Source organism: Quercus robur, chromosome 10, assembly GCF_932294415.1.
Source record: "Quercus robur chromosome 10, dhQueRobu3.1, whole genome shotgun sequence".
NCBI lineage: Eukaryota > Viridiplantae > Streptophyta > Magnoliopsida > Fagales > Fagaceae > Quercus > Quercus robur.
This window is the reverse complement of record NC_065543.1, coordinates 63,582-80,164: the sequence shown is the minus strand read 5'-3', so window position 1 is coordinate 80,164 and position 16,583 is coordinate 63,582. Positions and strand designations below refer to the sequence as shown.

Here is a 16,583-nt window from a genome sequence, read left to right as displayed (position 1 = left end):
GTCTTGGTCCTCGATTATAATGATTTTGGAAGAGTATTGCCCAACTCCATAGCCAACCTTTCCACCCAGCTATAAATGCTTACTTTGGGTGGGAATATGATCCGTGGTGACATCCCCATTGGGATTGGGAACCTTGTTAACTTAAATGATTTGGGACGTACTCTTCTCGATGTTCTTCGAAAGCTTTGAAAGTTAGAGGTATTGCATTTGAATGATAATAAATTATTTGGGCCAATGCCCTTACTCCTTGGGTAACTTAACTGCATTGCCTAAGCTCTTTATGTTGGGGAACAGAGTTGAGGGAAATATACCCCCAAGCCTAGAAAACTGCCAAAAGTTGCTTGTACTACACATTTCTCATAACAATCTCACGGGCACCATTCCAAAACAAGTTATTGGTATATCTTTCTTTTCAATTTCTTTGGACATGTCTCACAATTTCTTGATAGGTGTACTACTGTTTTAAGTGGGCAACTTAATACATCTTACCGAGTTAGATCTCTCAAATAATAGGTTATTAGGAAAATTTCCCACCACCCTTGAGACTTGTCTTAGTTTGAGGGGCTTATATTTGGAGGCTAGATCATTCGAAGGAGCAATACCTCAATCTTTGGCGACGCTAAGTGGTTTAGAACAAATAGATCTTTCGCAAATTAACTTCTATAGGAATATTCCTAAATTTCTCAAAGAGCTTGTGTCACTTAAGCATCTCAATATTTCTTTTAATGATTTGGAAGATGAAGTGCCAAGTGAAGGAATTTTTGCAAATGCCAGCAAGATTTCAATCTTTGGAAATAATAAGCTATGCGGTGGTGTACGAGAATTACATTTACCTACATGCATTAGGAAAAATCTCTGTTCATCTGGATAGCTTCTTGCACTCAAAATAGTAATCCCTATTTCAAGTATGGTCATATTTGTACTTGTTTTGTTATGTTTTTTCCCTACATGTTTTGTTATGAGAAATTCAAGAGAGGGAGCATTAACTACATCATCCTTTGAAGATTTCAGGTATGGTCATATTTGTACTTGTTCTGTTACGTATTTTCCCTACATCTTTTGTCGTGAGAAATTCAAGAGAGGGAGCATTAACTACATCATCATTTGAAGATAAAAAGTTGTGTGTCTCACATGCAAGGCTCCTAAAATCAAAGAATGGGTTTTTAGAAAACAATTTGATTGGTTCAGGTAGCTTTGGCTCAGTAAACAAAGTAGTTCTTACTAAAAATGGAGTAATTGTTGTGGTTAAAGTATTAAACCTTCAACAAAAAGGAGCTTCCAAGAGTTTCATTAATGAATGCAATGCTTTGAGAAGTATACGTCATCGCAATCTCCTCAATATTATCTCTGCTTGCTCAAGCATTGATCATGAAAGGAATGACTTTAAAAGTCTTATTTTTGAGTTCATGTGCAGTGGTAGTCTAGACCAATGGTTTCATCCTAAAAATGATGTACAACATTGGAGCAAGAGGTTGAGATTTATTCAGAGACTGAACATAGCCATTGATGTTGCTTATCCATTAAAATATCTTCATCACCATTGCCAAACCCCAATTGTTGATTGTGAGAAAAAACCAAGTAACATACTCCTTGATGAAGATATGGTAGCCCATGTTGGTGATTTCAAATTGGTGAATTTCCTCTTTCAAGCATTAAACAATCTCTCCAAATCTTAAACCTTGTTAGTTGAACTCAAAGGTTCTATTGGATACATTCCTCTAGGTAATTTTTTCACTAGATATAGTGCATTTCTTGTATAATAATTTGCATTGATATTAAAGTAAAGTAGGGATTCTTTCAAAAAGTAACAATGGGCAAAAATGCTTGACACCATTGGTCACTTGAAAAACCAAAAGCAAAATACTTTTCTTTCTTCTTTTTTCTTTTTGAAAAACCTCACATAATTGTATGAAAAGCTATATGTGACAGGAATGCATAATACATTAGCGGTTAAATCTTAAGCTCACAAGACTACCATTTATTACTAAATATGTATTGATGAATTGTAGAGTATGCAAGGAGATATTTATAGCTATGGGATACTCTTGCTGGAAATGTTCATAGGAAAAGGCCTATTTATGAAATGTTCAAAGATGGTTTAAGCATTCACAAATTCACTACAATGACTTTGTTAGAACATCTCATGGATATAGTTGACTCATCAATGCCCTGCTGTTGAAGTTTGCCGCCTTGATCTTAGCATCATCCCAGTCGGCCAGTGTTTTCGTAGGCTTGGTCCAGGCTATCTTCACAGCTTGCCACACTTTCTCATCTAAAGACTGCAAGAAAGCTCTCATGCGTACTTTCCAGTATGCATAGTTAGTGCCATTAAATAAAGGAGGTATAATTAGAGACTGGCCTCTATCCATGACAAATAGGGGTTAATGGATCACACAGCAAAGATTAACCCTAATCAATCAGAGTGTGTCTGCTCTAATACCACTTGATAGACCAAGAATGTATTGACCCTTTGTGATGAATTAATTGATTAATTAGCCAAGTTTATTAATTAATCAAATTAACCTGCAATGTACGTGGTAGCATAAAGAAATCACCAATTAAACTAAGTATGTAGCATAAATTAAATTGACACGCTGATTTGTTTACAAATGGGGAAAACCTACACAGCAAAAACCCCACCGGGTGATTTTAAGGTCACCACTCCCAAGAATCCACTATTATCAAAACAAGCGGTTACAAGCAAAGAAATCTCAGTACGTGACAAACCAATAGATGCATGGATTCCAGCACGCAACTTAATCACCAACTTGAGAAAGATGTTGGCTGCAAAGTTTTTCAGTTCATAAACACGATGAAGATTAAGAAGATTCTTGGTCACAAACCCTAAGGTGTACAAACACAACATCTTCTTCAAGAAAAAGATCAATTAGGGCATATGTCTCCGGTTCACAATATGCTTGTGAAAAACTTTTGCATTGAGTTGCATCAAATGTGACGGTCCTTAAAATAATCCTTATATATGTTTAGGGTTTTGAGAAAAGAAAGCCTAAACACATACTCACGGATAGGAGTGAAATCAGCTCTGAAAAACTGAATTTCATAAACCTCGACAGAAAGGTTATCTATAGAGCTAGTTGTCGAGCTTCGGGCTTCACAGCTTTATAAACCTTGATAGATGCTAGCTGTCGAGATTTAAAATCCTGCACTTTATCACTTGATTCTTGGATAGACTTGCATGGCTTTAATACTTGAACTTGAAACCTTTTTTCTTGAAGCATTAAACACATCCTAGATCTACACAATTACAAGTAAAGTGCGTTTTGTCAAAATATTAGCCAATTACATAAAATATTGACATATGTTCCTAATATTGAATCACATATGTCCTAACAAATAATGAGTAATGTGTTTTGTAATCATATTTTTATTTATTATAGGAATAATTATAAATATAATATAGGAACAATCATAAATCATATATATATATATATATTTTGTCTTACCAAAATGAAAATAATTTGATTTTTCTTAGAAATTCAAAAAGCAAGTTAATGAAAATATTCATTTTTTAGTAAAATTTATTTATAACATTTTGTGAATCATTAAAAGGAATATAAAATTTGGAAATTATTCTTTTAGTTTTAAAAAAACTTTCTCAAACCTTATTTTTTTGGCCTACAATCCAAAACACCGAAAAACGTTACTAAAAATTTTAATAAAACTTAACAATGATTAATTGGACCAATTACGAAAGCAATTTGTTGTTGATAATCAATTAAGGTTATTTTCTTTGCAAAAATTGTAATTTCGTCCACTCAAAACATAATATCAAATAAACAATTATTAGCTGTTGAGAAATTTAGACCCTAGTTGATAGAATTAACAAGTTTTAAAACCAAGTTGTTAATTAGATTTATTATGAATAAAACTTGTTAAAATAAACAAACATCAATATCATGTCAAAATAATATAGCGGAAAAATAAATACGACAAGATATGATGATCCAAGAAAACCAATGAAACCAACCAGTTTCACAGTAAAAAAACCTGAGGGGAAACGTTCCCGAAAAGAAATCCACTATAGTAAAGAGAAGTTTCAAATCTAGTACAAAACCTTTATCCCTAGACTCTACAATCCCCATAGATGAACTCACAACAAAAACCTTCTACCGTTTCAGAACCTCTGAACTCTTTAATATATGAACGCCACCCTTTTGATGCACGAATCCCAGTACGTGACTAACTAATTGCACGGATCCTAGTACACGACTTAATTACCAACTAGAAGAAGATTGTTGGCTGCAAAGTTCTTCACTTCATCAACAATGAAGATCAAGAAGCACTTAGTTACAAAACCCTAAGGCACAAAGATGCAGTAGCTTCTTTCAGAGAGAATAAGGCTTCAGTCACCTTTTGCATATGTTCTCCTTGTATTCTCTTATGTGACGACCTCTAAAATAAGCCTTATATAGGTCTAGGATTGTGAGAAAAGAAACCCTACACATACATGTCAGCATGGGCTGAAAATTAGATCTGAAAATCTGAAAATCGTAAAGCTCGACAGATAAGGTGTCGAGTAGGTGTCGAGCCAGGTGTCGAGGAACATCTCGATCGATCTACCAGGTGTCGAGAAGCTATCGAGGAGACAGAAGATTTCTCAATCAATCCACCAGCTATTGAGAAGGTGTCGAGATTGCGATAAGAAACACCTTAAGAGGCTCGATAGATAGCCTAGCTATTGAGAGGTGTCGAGCAGTTATCGAGCTTTAAAAACTCAGCACTTCTTCACTTGTTTCTTGGATAGACTTGATGACTTTAACACTTGATCTTGAAACCTTGTTTCTTGAAGTATTAAATCTCATCCTAGATCTACCCAAATACAAGTAATGTGCGTTGTGTCAAAGGATTAGCTAATTACATAAAATCATGACATATGTTCTTAACAAGTGAAACACATATGTCCTAACCATCTCCCCTTTTGGTAATCCGTGACAAAACCACAACAAACAAATGAACATATAAGAAAAGTCATAAATCACTCAACTCATTTTCACTTGTTGAATACAATAAAATCTATCCTAACACAAACTCTTGAAAAACTTTGCAAGAAAAGAGTTTATGGGAAGTAGACTTTGACAACCTGTATTTTTGAAAATCAGATCTGAAAATCTGAATTCCCATAATCTCGATCAATTGGGAGGTGTCGAGCTTTAACTTCGACATATACAACTATCGAGAAGCTATCGAGGAGTTATCGAGGAGACAAGAGCTTTCTCGATCGATCCACCAACTATTGAGAGGTGTCGAGAATGCGATAACAATCGACTGAAGAGCTCGATAGATAGCCTAGCTATCGAGAGGTGTCGAGCAGCTGTCGAGCTATTTGTCCGCAGGTGTCGAGCTATCTGTCCAGCTTTAATGAACAGCTTTTCTTCACTTGTTTCTTGGTCCAATCTTCACAGCTTTAATACTAGACTTGAACAACATGTTTCTTGAAGTATTAAACACATCCTAGATCTACTCAAATACAAATAAAGTGCGTTTTGTCAAAGAATTAGCCAATTACACAAAATATGTCCTTAACAATCTCCCTCTTTGGTAATCCGTGAGAAAACCACAACAAACAAATGAACATATAAGAGAAGTCATAAATCACTCAACTCATATTCACTTGTTGAATACAATAAAATCTATCCTAACACAAACTCTTGAAAAACTTTGCAAGAAGATAGTTTATGGGAAGACTTTAAACAAAACTTATCAAGGCATCTTTGTGTGGAACAGAAATAATAGATTGCATACAAGATATAAGAAACATGTGTATGATGATAAAAAAGAAACAACATATGTAGAGGTAGGTGAAGAAGACATAAATCAACATATAAAGAAGATAAGTAGAATGTATGTCAAAAATGGTCACAAGACCCAAGGTACAAGAACAAGGAAGTAAGCACTCTCCCTAACAAGATGAAACACATCTCTCCCTTACAGAGGCATGAATTTCTCCCCCTAACATGTGGAATCTTGTAAAAAGAAACCACAATTTCTCCACAATTTCTCCCTTTTTTTGTCATAATCAAGGATGATCAAGGGGGGACAAGAAATCCATAAAAATGCATGAATGTAATGAAACAAGATGCTATGGATGACAAGATAAATGAAACACACACACATACTAAATAAGTCTAACTAATTTTATATTTCAAAAACAAGTCAAGACAGTTCAGTGAGCATACATTAACACATGTAAAACCTTGTGATGGCCAAATCACATTATACCTGCACATGTATCAAGAGTAGTAAAGATTATTATGTGTTGTGTGTGAAAAACATCGCAAGATTGCATAAGTGTATATATGTTATGACAATTTAAGATATGAGAAAATCATTTTAACTCACACACAATCATAACTGCTAGATGGAGACTATCACCTTTGAGGTACATCCTATAACTCTCACATCTCCTAGAATACACGCTTGCAATCATTTTTAAAGCATTTTTGATCTTTTTGCTTTTTATTTTCTTTGCATATTTTTCTTTTTAAGCATATCATGCATGGGCATAATAGAGAGAGAAAAGAAATACCCAATGATATTTGACATTCCAATTTTGCTATGCCTAAGCACACAAATGTCATTGACACTGCACTTTTGCTATGCCGAAGCATACATGTGTCATATTATGATTGGCGAACAACAGTGGTGAGATGGTTATTAATGCCTTTCTCTTAGGATTTTTTAGTCCTTCCCGTCAAAAAGAGTGATACGAGTGTTAAGTACAAGAGACAACTTAATCTTACTCATCACAAATAAGAGCCATAAAGCTCACCTGCTTAATTATGCATAGAGATGCTTATCTAAGCTACAAAAGATACAAAGTTTAAAAAATTTTGTTTCAATGGCCATCCAAGGTACACAAGTACCAATGTACACAAACACATACTGTTTTTATATTTTTCTGATTTTTCCTTTTTATTTTTATTTTGAAAACAAAACAAAATAAAAATTAAACAACAAAACAAAAACAAACAAACAACATGAAAGCATGAAAGAAAGATGCAAATGTATGAAGGCATGATAGAAGGGTGCAGATGCATGAAAGCATGATTCCAAAACCAGATAAGAAATCAAGCAAAGAGAGTCCTACTTTAGATAGAAAGAATTAAAGCAGAGGATAAACAGAAAAGACAATTAAGTCTTGGGCTCCTTTCTCACCCACACAGTACGAGTCTTTGTCCGTGAAGATGAAAAGGCACATGTTCTAGTATGTCTACTAAAGGACATAGAAGAATTAAAATTCTCCTGAAATTGAGTTAAAAAGCTCAAAACTTTTAATAACTCTCTAAACAAAGGTGTAGATTCTTGCGAGGAAACCTGTGACCGTTTGGACAATTGCTTATGAGGAAACAACTTAAAACAATTAGAATGAATGTGTCCAGAAACACCACAATGATGACAAACATTAGGTCTAACAAAGGATTTAGAATTAGTCAAATTAGTTATGGATTTCATACCTTTATTACCTTTCTTAGATTGTGGCACAAAGACAATCCTTGATGCAGAAGCCGTGGAAGAAGAGGAGCTGGAGGAAACAGCATATCCTAAGCCATTTTTATCAAAATTAGGCTTTTGAGCACTCAATACCTCATCAAGCTTTGTACTAGACATCCTCTCTATTTGGGTTCTAGCTTGACTAAGCTCAACTTCAAAATTCTTGATCTTTTCTTCTAATAAGATGTTCTCCATAACAAGAGTCTCAACTAACCTTGTAGTCTCATCTAGTTTGACTAACAGATCAGCTTTTTTCAGTTTTTACCTCATTGAGCTCTTTTCTACAAAGATGAGAAATTCTCATTATCACTCTAAGTCGCACGGATCCCTGTATGCGACTTAATCACCAACTAGAAGAAGATTGTTGGCTGCAAAGTTTTTCACTTCATCAACAATGAAGATCAAGAAACACTTGGTTACAAAACCCTAAGGTGCAAAGACGCAGTAGCTTCTTTCAGAGAGAATAAGGCTTCGGTCACTTTTTGCATATGTTCTCCTTGTATTCTCTTATATGACGGCTCTAAAATAAGCCTTATATAGGTCTAGGGCTGTGAGAAAAGAAACCCTACACATACATGTCAGCATGGGCTGAAAATCAGATCTAAAAATCTGAAATTCGTAAAGCTCGACAGATAAGGTGCCAAGCAGGTGTCGAGCCAAGTGTTAAGGAACATCTCGATCGATCCACCAAGTGTCGAAAAGCTATCGAGGAGACAGAAGATTTCTCGATTGATCGACTAGCTATCGAGAAGGTGTCGAGATTGCGATAAGAAACACCTTAAGAGGTTCAATAGATAGCCTAGCTGTCAAGAGGTGTCGAGTAGCTATCGAGCTTTAAAAACTTAGCACTTTTTCACTTGTTTCTTGGACAGAATTGATGACTTCAACACTTGATCTTGAAATCTTGTTTCTTAAACTATTAAACCTCATTCTAGATCTACCCAAATACAAGTAATATGCGTTTTGTCAAAAGATTAGCCAATTACATAAAATCATGACATATGTTTTTAACAAGTGAAATACATATGTCCTAACATTAGCAAAATCTAAAAATTAAATTTCTATATATGCATTGTTATAAAATAATAATAATAATCAAAATAAAATTGCAAAAGCTAAAATTTGTCACCCATCCGATTATTTTCAATTGGCTAACCTTTGCTTTTCTCTAAATAAATGACATTATAGAGTACTTCTAATACAACTATTGAGAGTGCTTTAGCCACTACGAAAGATTAAAAAATAAACAAAAATTAGTAAAGTCTTATAGTTTAACATCTAAATAGAGCACTATAAAAAATTTAAATTATGTAATAGAATAAATACCAAATTACAGTAAATACCAAATTATCCAAATCCTTCCATATATAGAATAAGATTATATTTTTATATGCTATATTTAATTCTTTATAACGCAATAGGATAACATTTAACAATCAAAGAGAACAAAACAAAAACAAAAAAACAACAACAATTTCAAAAACTAAACTAAATTGCATTAAACCAAAGTAGAGTTTTAAAGAATATAAAAAATTATCAACCTAAAGCAGATATGCAAGAATAATAAAAAATCCACAAAAAAATTGAGAGAGAGAGAGAGAGGCTATTTTTTGTGAGGGAAAACTATGCATAGAATGGAAGAGATAGTGACAAATTCATAGTAAGAGGGTGTGAATAAGAAGAGAAAAAAAAAATAAAGGAAGATGAAAGAAAAGAGAAAGAATGATATTAATGTAGAGGGTAGTAGGGAGATGAAAAGGTAAGAGAGGGAGAAAAGTTGGAGAAGTAGTGAGGAGATGAAAAGGTAAGGGAGGGAGAAAGGTTGGAGAAATGTAAATATTAAAATAAAATGTTAAAAACAATAAAAGTAAAATTGGAAAGAAAAAAGATGATGATGTGGATGCCAATGTGACTAAACTAGAGCGTAGTAACAATAAATGATACACTTTAGCTTTTATATATACTAGCGGTGAACCCACGCATTGTGCGTGATAATTATTTTTATGGTGGTTTTATTAAAATTTTTTTTACATTTTAAACTAATCTAATAATGAGTAATCTATTTCGTAATTATATTTTTATTTATTATAAGAACAATCATAAATATAATATAGGAACAATCCAAAACACCAAAAAAATGTAAACTAAAAAAAATTATTAAAACTTAACAATGACTAATTGAACCAATATTAGGATAAAATTTTGTTTTTGATAATCTATTAAGGTTATTTTCTTTGTAGAAATTAAAATTTCGGCCGTCCAAAACATATTATCAAATAAACAATTATTAGTAAAATCTAAGAATTAAATTTCTATACATGTGTTGTTATAAAATAATAATAATAAAAATAAAATTGCAAAAGTTAAAATTTGTCACCTATCTGATTATTTTTGTTTGGCTAACCTTTGCTTTTCTTTAAATAAATCGCATTATAAAGTACTTCTAATACAACTATTAATAGTACTTTGTCCACCACAAAGGATTAGAAAATAAACAAAAATTAGTAAAGTCTCATAGTTTAACATCTAAATTGAGCACAATAAAAAATTATACTATGTAATAGAATAAATACCAAATTATCCAAATCATGCTATGTAATAGAATAATATTATATTTTTATATGCTATATTTAATTCTTTAGAACACAATAGGATAACATTTAACAATCAAAGAGAATAAAAAATATTAAAAAAACAACAACAACAATTTAAAAAACAAAACTAAATCAAAATTTAAAAAACAAAACTAAATCGCATTAACCCAAAATAGAGTTTTAAAGAATATAAAAAATTATCAACCTAAAGTAGAGATGCAAGAAAAATAAAAAAAAATCCACCAAATAATTTAGAGAGAGAGAGCGAACCTTTTTTTTTTTTTTTGTGAGGGAAAACTATGCATAGAATGGAAGAGATAGTGACAAATTTATAGTAAGAGGGTGTGAATAAGAAGAGACAAAAATAAAGGAAGATGAAGGAAAAAAGGAAAAATGACATTAATGTAGAGGGTAGTGGGGAGATGAAAGGGTAAGGGAGAGAGAAATATTGAAGAAGTAGTGAGAAGATGAAATAGTAAAGGAGAGAGAAGGTTGGAGAAGTGTAAATATTAAAAAAAATAAATGTTAAAAACAATTATAAGAAAATTGAAAAAAAAAAAAAAAAAACCCTAAAGTTTGAAAGGCTTCAACCTTTTGTTTTGTTTTTTTGTTTTTTTTTTTTTTCTTCGTTTAAGTTGAAAAGGCTCACACAAAACCCTAAAACCGAACTGAAAAAGTTTTGGGTTGGGCTTGATAGTGGAACTAAATAAATAAGAGGTGGGGCTGAATTAATTATACAGATTTAAAGTTTTTTTTTACCCAAAATTTGATTTCAAGATTATTGATCTCGCGATATAGGAAAAATATTTCCAAGCCAAATTCGTGTGCGAATCATTAGACTTCCGATTTTACTCCCCTCCATCGGCAAATAATTGGAATCCGTATTTCGGGTAACTCGGTGGGACTGATTCGTATGACAGTTACTTTGGATTTCCACCGAAAAATTACAAGATTTGTGTTCAAATTCAAGCTCCTAACAAGTAATTTCGAAAACATTCAGGTCGTGTCTAAAAATTCCTTACTTTACAAAAGTTATTGTCAAAATGGTGAAAGAAGGTGACATTTCAACACGTTTTCTAAGCGATTAGGGCTTGTGAATAACTTGCCACTAACATGTTTTTTACCCAAAATTTGATTTCAAGATTATTGATCTCACGATATAGGAAAAATATTTCCAAGCCAAATTTGTGAGCAAATCGTTAATCTTCCATTTTTACGCCCCTCAATCGGCACATAATTGGAATCCAAATTTCGGGTAACTCGGTGTGACTAATTCAAATGACAATAACTCTCTTGATTTCCATCAGAAAAATACAAAATTTGTGTTCAAATTCAAGCTCTGAATGTGTTCTTACAAAAATATTTAGGCCGCGTCTAAAAATTTATTACCGTTCAAAAGTTATTGTCGAACTAATCTTTGCTCACCTTTTTGACAATAAACTTTGAACGATAAGGAATTCGCAGATGTAGTTTGCATCTTTTAGAAAGTAGACAACCAGATCTTGAATTCGGTTTTAAAAAGTAGACATCCAGATCTTTTAGAAAGTAGAAATCCAGACATCCAGTCTGAATCTTTTAGAATGATAAGGATTTCGTTCACAAATTTGGTTTTAAAATATTACACCCATACCTCGTGACCAATCCACTCAAAATCAAATTTTTGTAAAAAATACATTAGTGGCAAGTTATTCATGATACTAAATCGGTTTAAATATATGTTGAAAAGTGACATTTGGTCACCGTTTTGACAATAACTTTTGAATGATAAGGAATTCTTTAACGCAGTCTGAATGTTTTAGAAAGTAGACATTTCGAGCTTGAGTTTCAACACAAATTTTAATTTTTTTGACACAATTTATGAGAGTTATTTTTGTTTTAAAAATGGCCCACCAAGTTACCTGAAATTCGGATTCCAACTATCTGCCGATAGAGTGGCATAAAAATGGAAGTCTAGCATTTCATTCATGAATTTGGTTTCAAAATATTACACCTATACCTCGAGACCAATCCACATAAAATCAAATTTTTTGTAAAAAATACGTTAGTGGCAAGTTATTCATGAGACTAAATCGCTTTGAAAATCTGTCGAAAAGTAACCTTCAGTCAAGGTTTTTTCAATAAGTTTTGAATGTTAAAGAATTCTTTGACACGGTCTAAATGTTTTCGAAAGTAGATATTCTGAGCTTTAATTTCAACGCAAGTTTTGAATTTTTTTTGACACAAATCATGAGAGTTATTGTCGTTCGAAAAATGATCCCCCGAGTTACCCGAAATTCGGATTCCAACTATGTGCTGATAGAAGGGTGTAGAAATGGAAGTCTAACGTTTCGTTCAGGAATTTGATTTTAAAATATTATACCTATACCCAATCCACACAAAATCAAATTTTTGGTTAAAAAATATTGTAGAGAGGGAAAATTCCTGACCTATCACAAGCTGACACGTCACATTACCAAGTCCACAAAATACAGCCAATTACAAAGCACCACGTATTGCTGCTAGGTTTTGCTATCACTATTCAAAAACCAATAGAAATTTGCCAAGTGTCATGCAAAAAACCAATCACACATCAGCGCGTGTAAGTGATAACATAAGCAGTCCAGCACTTGTAAGCGATGACACAAATAGTCCAGTACGTGTAAGCGATGACATAAGCGGACCAATCAGGCTGTGACATATGTCACCAATCAGACTCCGCCATGTGTCGCTCAGCCTTCAAGAGTATCAAAAACTTCAACCCCAAAATCGAAGAATATTCGAAGTAGAATCATCCAAACTATCTGCCTAGATCCTAAAGTTTGCGGGAATCAAGCTCAAGGTCCGAAAACATCAACAAATCACAAATTAATGAAGCTCTACGGATTCAAGCCTCCAAAGCCCCGAAGAACTTCCACCACAAACCCTCAAATACGAAGAACATTCGAAGAGGAATCATCCAAATTATCTTCTTAGATCTCAAAGTTCACTGGAATCAAACTCAAAAGCCTCCAGAAACCTCAAGAAATCACAATTAGTGAAGCTCAACGGATTCAAGCCTCTAAAGCCCCGAGGAACTTCCACCACAAACCTTCGAAGACGAAGAACACACAAAGAACACACGAAGAACACGAAGAACGTGAAGAACAAAGGATTTCTAACAAGCTCATAGCCAGAGATTCATTGTAATTCTGTTTCAGCAATCTTCGATCCATCCCTCAATCAAATCGAAGGATATTTTGTGTTCAAGTCAAAATCACATTACCACAAATCCAATTAATAAGTCTTGCAAGGAGATCGAATCAGAGGATCACTCTTTTGTAATTACAGAGAATTGTACCACACAATCATCAATACAAATTTGCATTTGTGAAACTATTTTTACTTGTTTGACTTATTTCGAATCAAGAAATTTAGTCGTCCACAAATACGTTAGTGGCAAGTTATTCACGAGACTAAATTTGTACGGGGATGGGCCCTAGGCCCCATGGGCCTTGGCCCCAAACCACACAATACATTATATGATCCTGCCCCCATTTTGGACCTTTAGCCTCAATTTAGACATCTTAGGGCCCAATCTGGTCCTAAGGACTGAAATAGGGCTGAACTATCTTGGATCCCCAAGGCAAGCCCCTCCCGATCATCTTTAACCTGGTCAGGGGTATCATTGTTCGAAGAGACCCTGTACTTGGCTGCCCGGTGGAGCCTTAGAGAATATCGCTGCCGAGTGGGCTTTTAGGGGTTGGAATCAGTTCCAATGCCACTACCACCTTTCCCGATGGAACATCCACTTAAAGACGATGGAATTGGATCCCCATTCGCTCTAGTAAGAGGAGTAATCATAACACCTCCACTCATCTAAGACTATAAATAAGAGGATAAAGGGAGAAGTGGGGGTTGGCAATTCCGGAGAGAAAACTAAGAGAAAAATGAGAACAAACCAAAAGGGAAAAGGGAGCACTTTTGTGAGATAAAGAGAAGGGTGTGTAGAATCAGGAGAGTGTACCTGGGTCTTTGAGCACAGGACCACCCATAGTAGGAAACTCTAAACCTGCTATACAAATTAGTTGTGAGTCTAAATTCTGGCCCACCCCATTAAAGATTAGTTGGGCACGCATAATTGGTGTTCTCTGTGGGGATCTCCTACGAATTTGTGGTTTTGCCAGGATGTGCATGAAAAAATGTCTGCAGGTCAATCAAGGAGTTATGTTGAAAATGGCTCTGAGAGGTCTTTTCGAGGATCCACTTGGGGGGAAAGAAGGCGAAAGGGAGGCGAAGATAGGGAGTATGAGGAGGAAAGGTGGTTTGGCCTTGGAGAAGGGTTGTTTCAAACATACCAGACAATGTCCGGCACTTCCGGGTGTAATCGTTTTGACAGAAGGGATGAAGAGCTTGAGCGAAGGGGCGAGGAACTTGAACGTCTACATAGGTTGGTCAGGGATTTGGAGTTGGAAGCGAGAGGTAGGCGTTGGAGAAGGGACCATGAGGAGAGAGGAGAAGGGTTGGCTAGTGTGGGAGGTTGCTATGGAGCAGGGTCCCACCAATCTGAATCTCATTGACACTGGGATCGCTCGCTGGAATATACACACCAAGACTCGATTTCTCTAGAGGAACGACGACCTCGAAATGTTGCCATGGACACTATGAGCTGCGTGTTACGCCGAGCTGCCCGATCACCATTCTCGGGGGACATTGAATGAGCCCTTATGCCGAGCAGATTTAATGGCCGCCATTTAATTCTTTCGATGGAAAGACGGACCCTGTAGAACATGTACGCCATTATATTCAAATGATGTCTTTGCACACTCATAACGATGTACTGATGTGTAAAGTATTTCCCTTGAGTCTTGGTCCCACTGCTTTGAAGTGGTTCAATAGGTTAAGGAAAGGTTCGTTTCACAGTTTTTTCGAGTTGATTCAAAAGTTTGGCGTCTAGTTCATGACCTATAGTCGAGTTCTGTAGCCTGTGGATGCACTGCTATCAATAAAAATGAGGGCTAGGGAAACCCTCTGCAGCTACGTTAACTGGTACTAGGAGCTGTACAACAAGATTGACGAAGGTAGTGAAAAAATTGCAGAAAGCATTTTTCGGTTGGGATTGCCCAAGGATTCCGAATTGTGAGACTCACTGACAAGGAGGTCTCCTGAGGATATGAAGCAGTTGATGAGGTGTATTGAAGAATATAAACGACTAGAGGACGACTGGTTGCAAAGCAAAGGTAAGGCCTCGGTCATAAATCACTCTCGACAGGGCAGTTTTCAATCAAGACCCCCGGAAGGATTTGAGGATTCAAGAGCTAGGGCCGTAGATGGGGGAAGTGAATGTAGCATTCAAGGAGCCGATGCACAGGATTGTGGATTGAATAAAGAATAAGCCATACTTTCGTTGGCCAAACAAGTTGGGAGGTGACCCTTCAAGGAGGAATCAAAACATGTACTATACTTACCATCAGGATAAGGGGCATACCACTGAGTGTTAAAAGATCATCTTGAGCAGTTAGTGAAGGCGGGGTATTTGAAAGAGTTCGTAGTGGACCCAAGGAATCAAGAAGTTGGGCAGGGTACTTGGCCTTAGGGGAATCCTCTGTCACCCCTATTAGGAGTGATAGAGGTCATCCACGCAGCTTCAAGGGGTACACGGGTGTCCAAGAGGAGAAAGGTGCTGACCATAGTGCAGGCAAAAAATTACACAAGCGAGCAACCTTACGAGAAGAGGTTGAAGTTTACTAGGGAACCCATTGCCTTCAACGATGATGATTTAAAGGGAACGATTCAACCACATGATGATGCTTTAGTGGTTACGGCTCGGATAAATGGGTTTATAGTGAAGAGGGTATTGATAGATGAAGGGAGTGGTGCTGAGGTGATGTATCCCGACTAGTTTAAGGGGCTCAGTTTAAAGAATGAAGATCTCTTTAAGTATGATACGCCCTTGGTGGGGTTTAATGGCCGAATGGCAGTCCCCGAGGGGTAGATTTCGCTTCCCGAGAATATGGAAGGCAAAGAAGTAATGGTAACATTCATAGTGGTCACTTCGTATTCTTCGTATACGACGATCTTGGGAAAGCCATGGATTTATGCAATGGGAGCAGTCTCGTCCACCCTACATGTGAAAGTCAAATTTCACAATAAGCAAGGTATTGCTATAGTAAGGGGAAGCCAGCAAGTGGCTAGAAAGTGCTTAGTGGTTGCAGTTAACCGAGAGATTAAATAGATGGAACCGTTTGAGGAGGGCCCTTTATAGCAATTACAAAAGCCCTGAGAAGGAATTAGGGATAGTTGTGCTGAGTAGTTTATTAGAGTAAAGATATTACCGGATGACGACAAGTATTTCCAAGTGGGGGCAAGTATGAAGGATGAGGATAAGGTGGAGGCGTTGTTATTTCTTGTTCAGAACACAAACATGTTTGCTTGGAGCCCGTATGAGGTGCCCGAGGTGGACCCCAAGTTCATAATGCACAAGCTCAACGTGGACCCGTTGTACCCCTCCAAGAAGCAGAA

General features: G+C 35.6%; 1 pseudogene; it reads left to right on the top strand.

Moving 5' to 3' along the window:
- Positions 1–1,013: 1,013 nt before the first annotated feature.
- On the top strand, positions 1,014–15,963 carry LOC126702715 (probable LRR receptor-like serine/threonine-protein kinase At3g47570; annotated as a pseudogene).
- Positions 15,964–16,583: the final 620 nt, after the last annotated feature.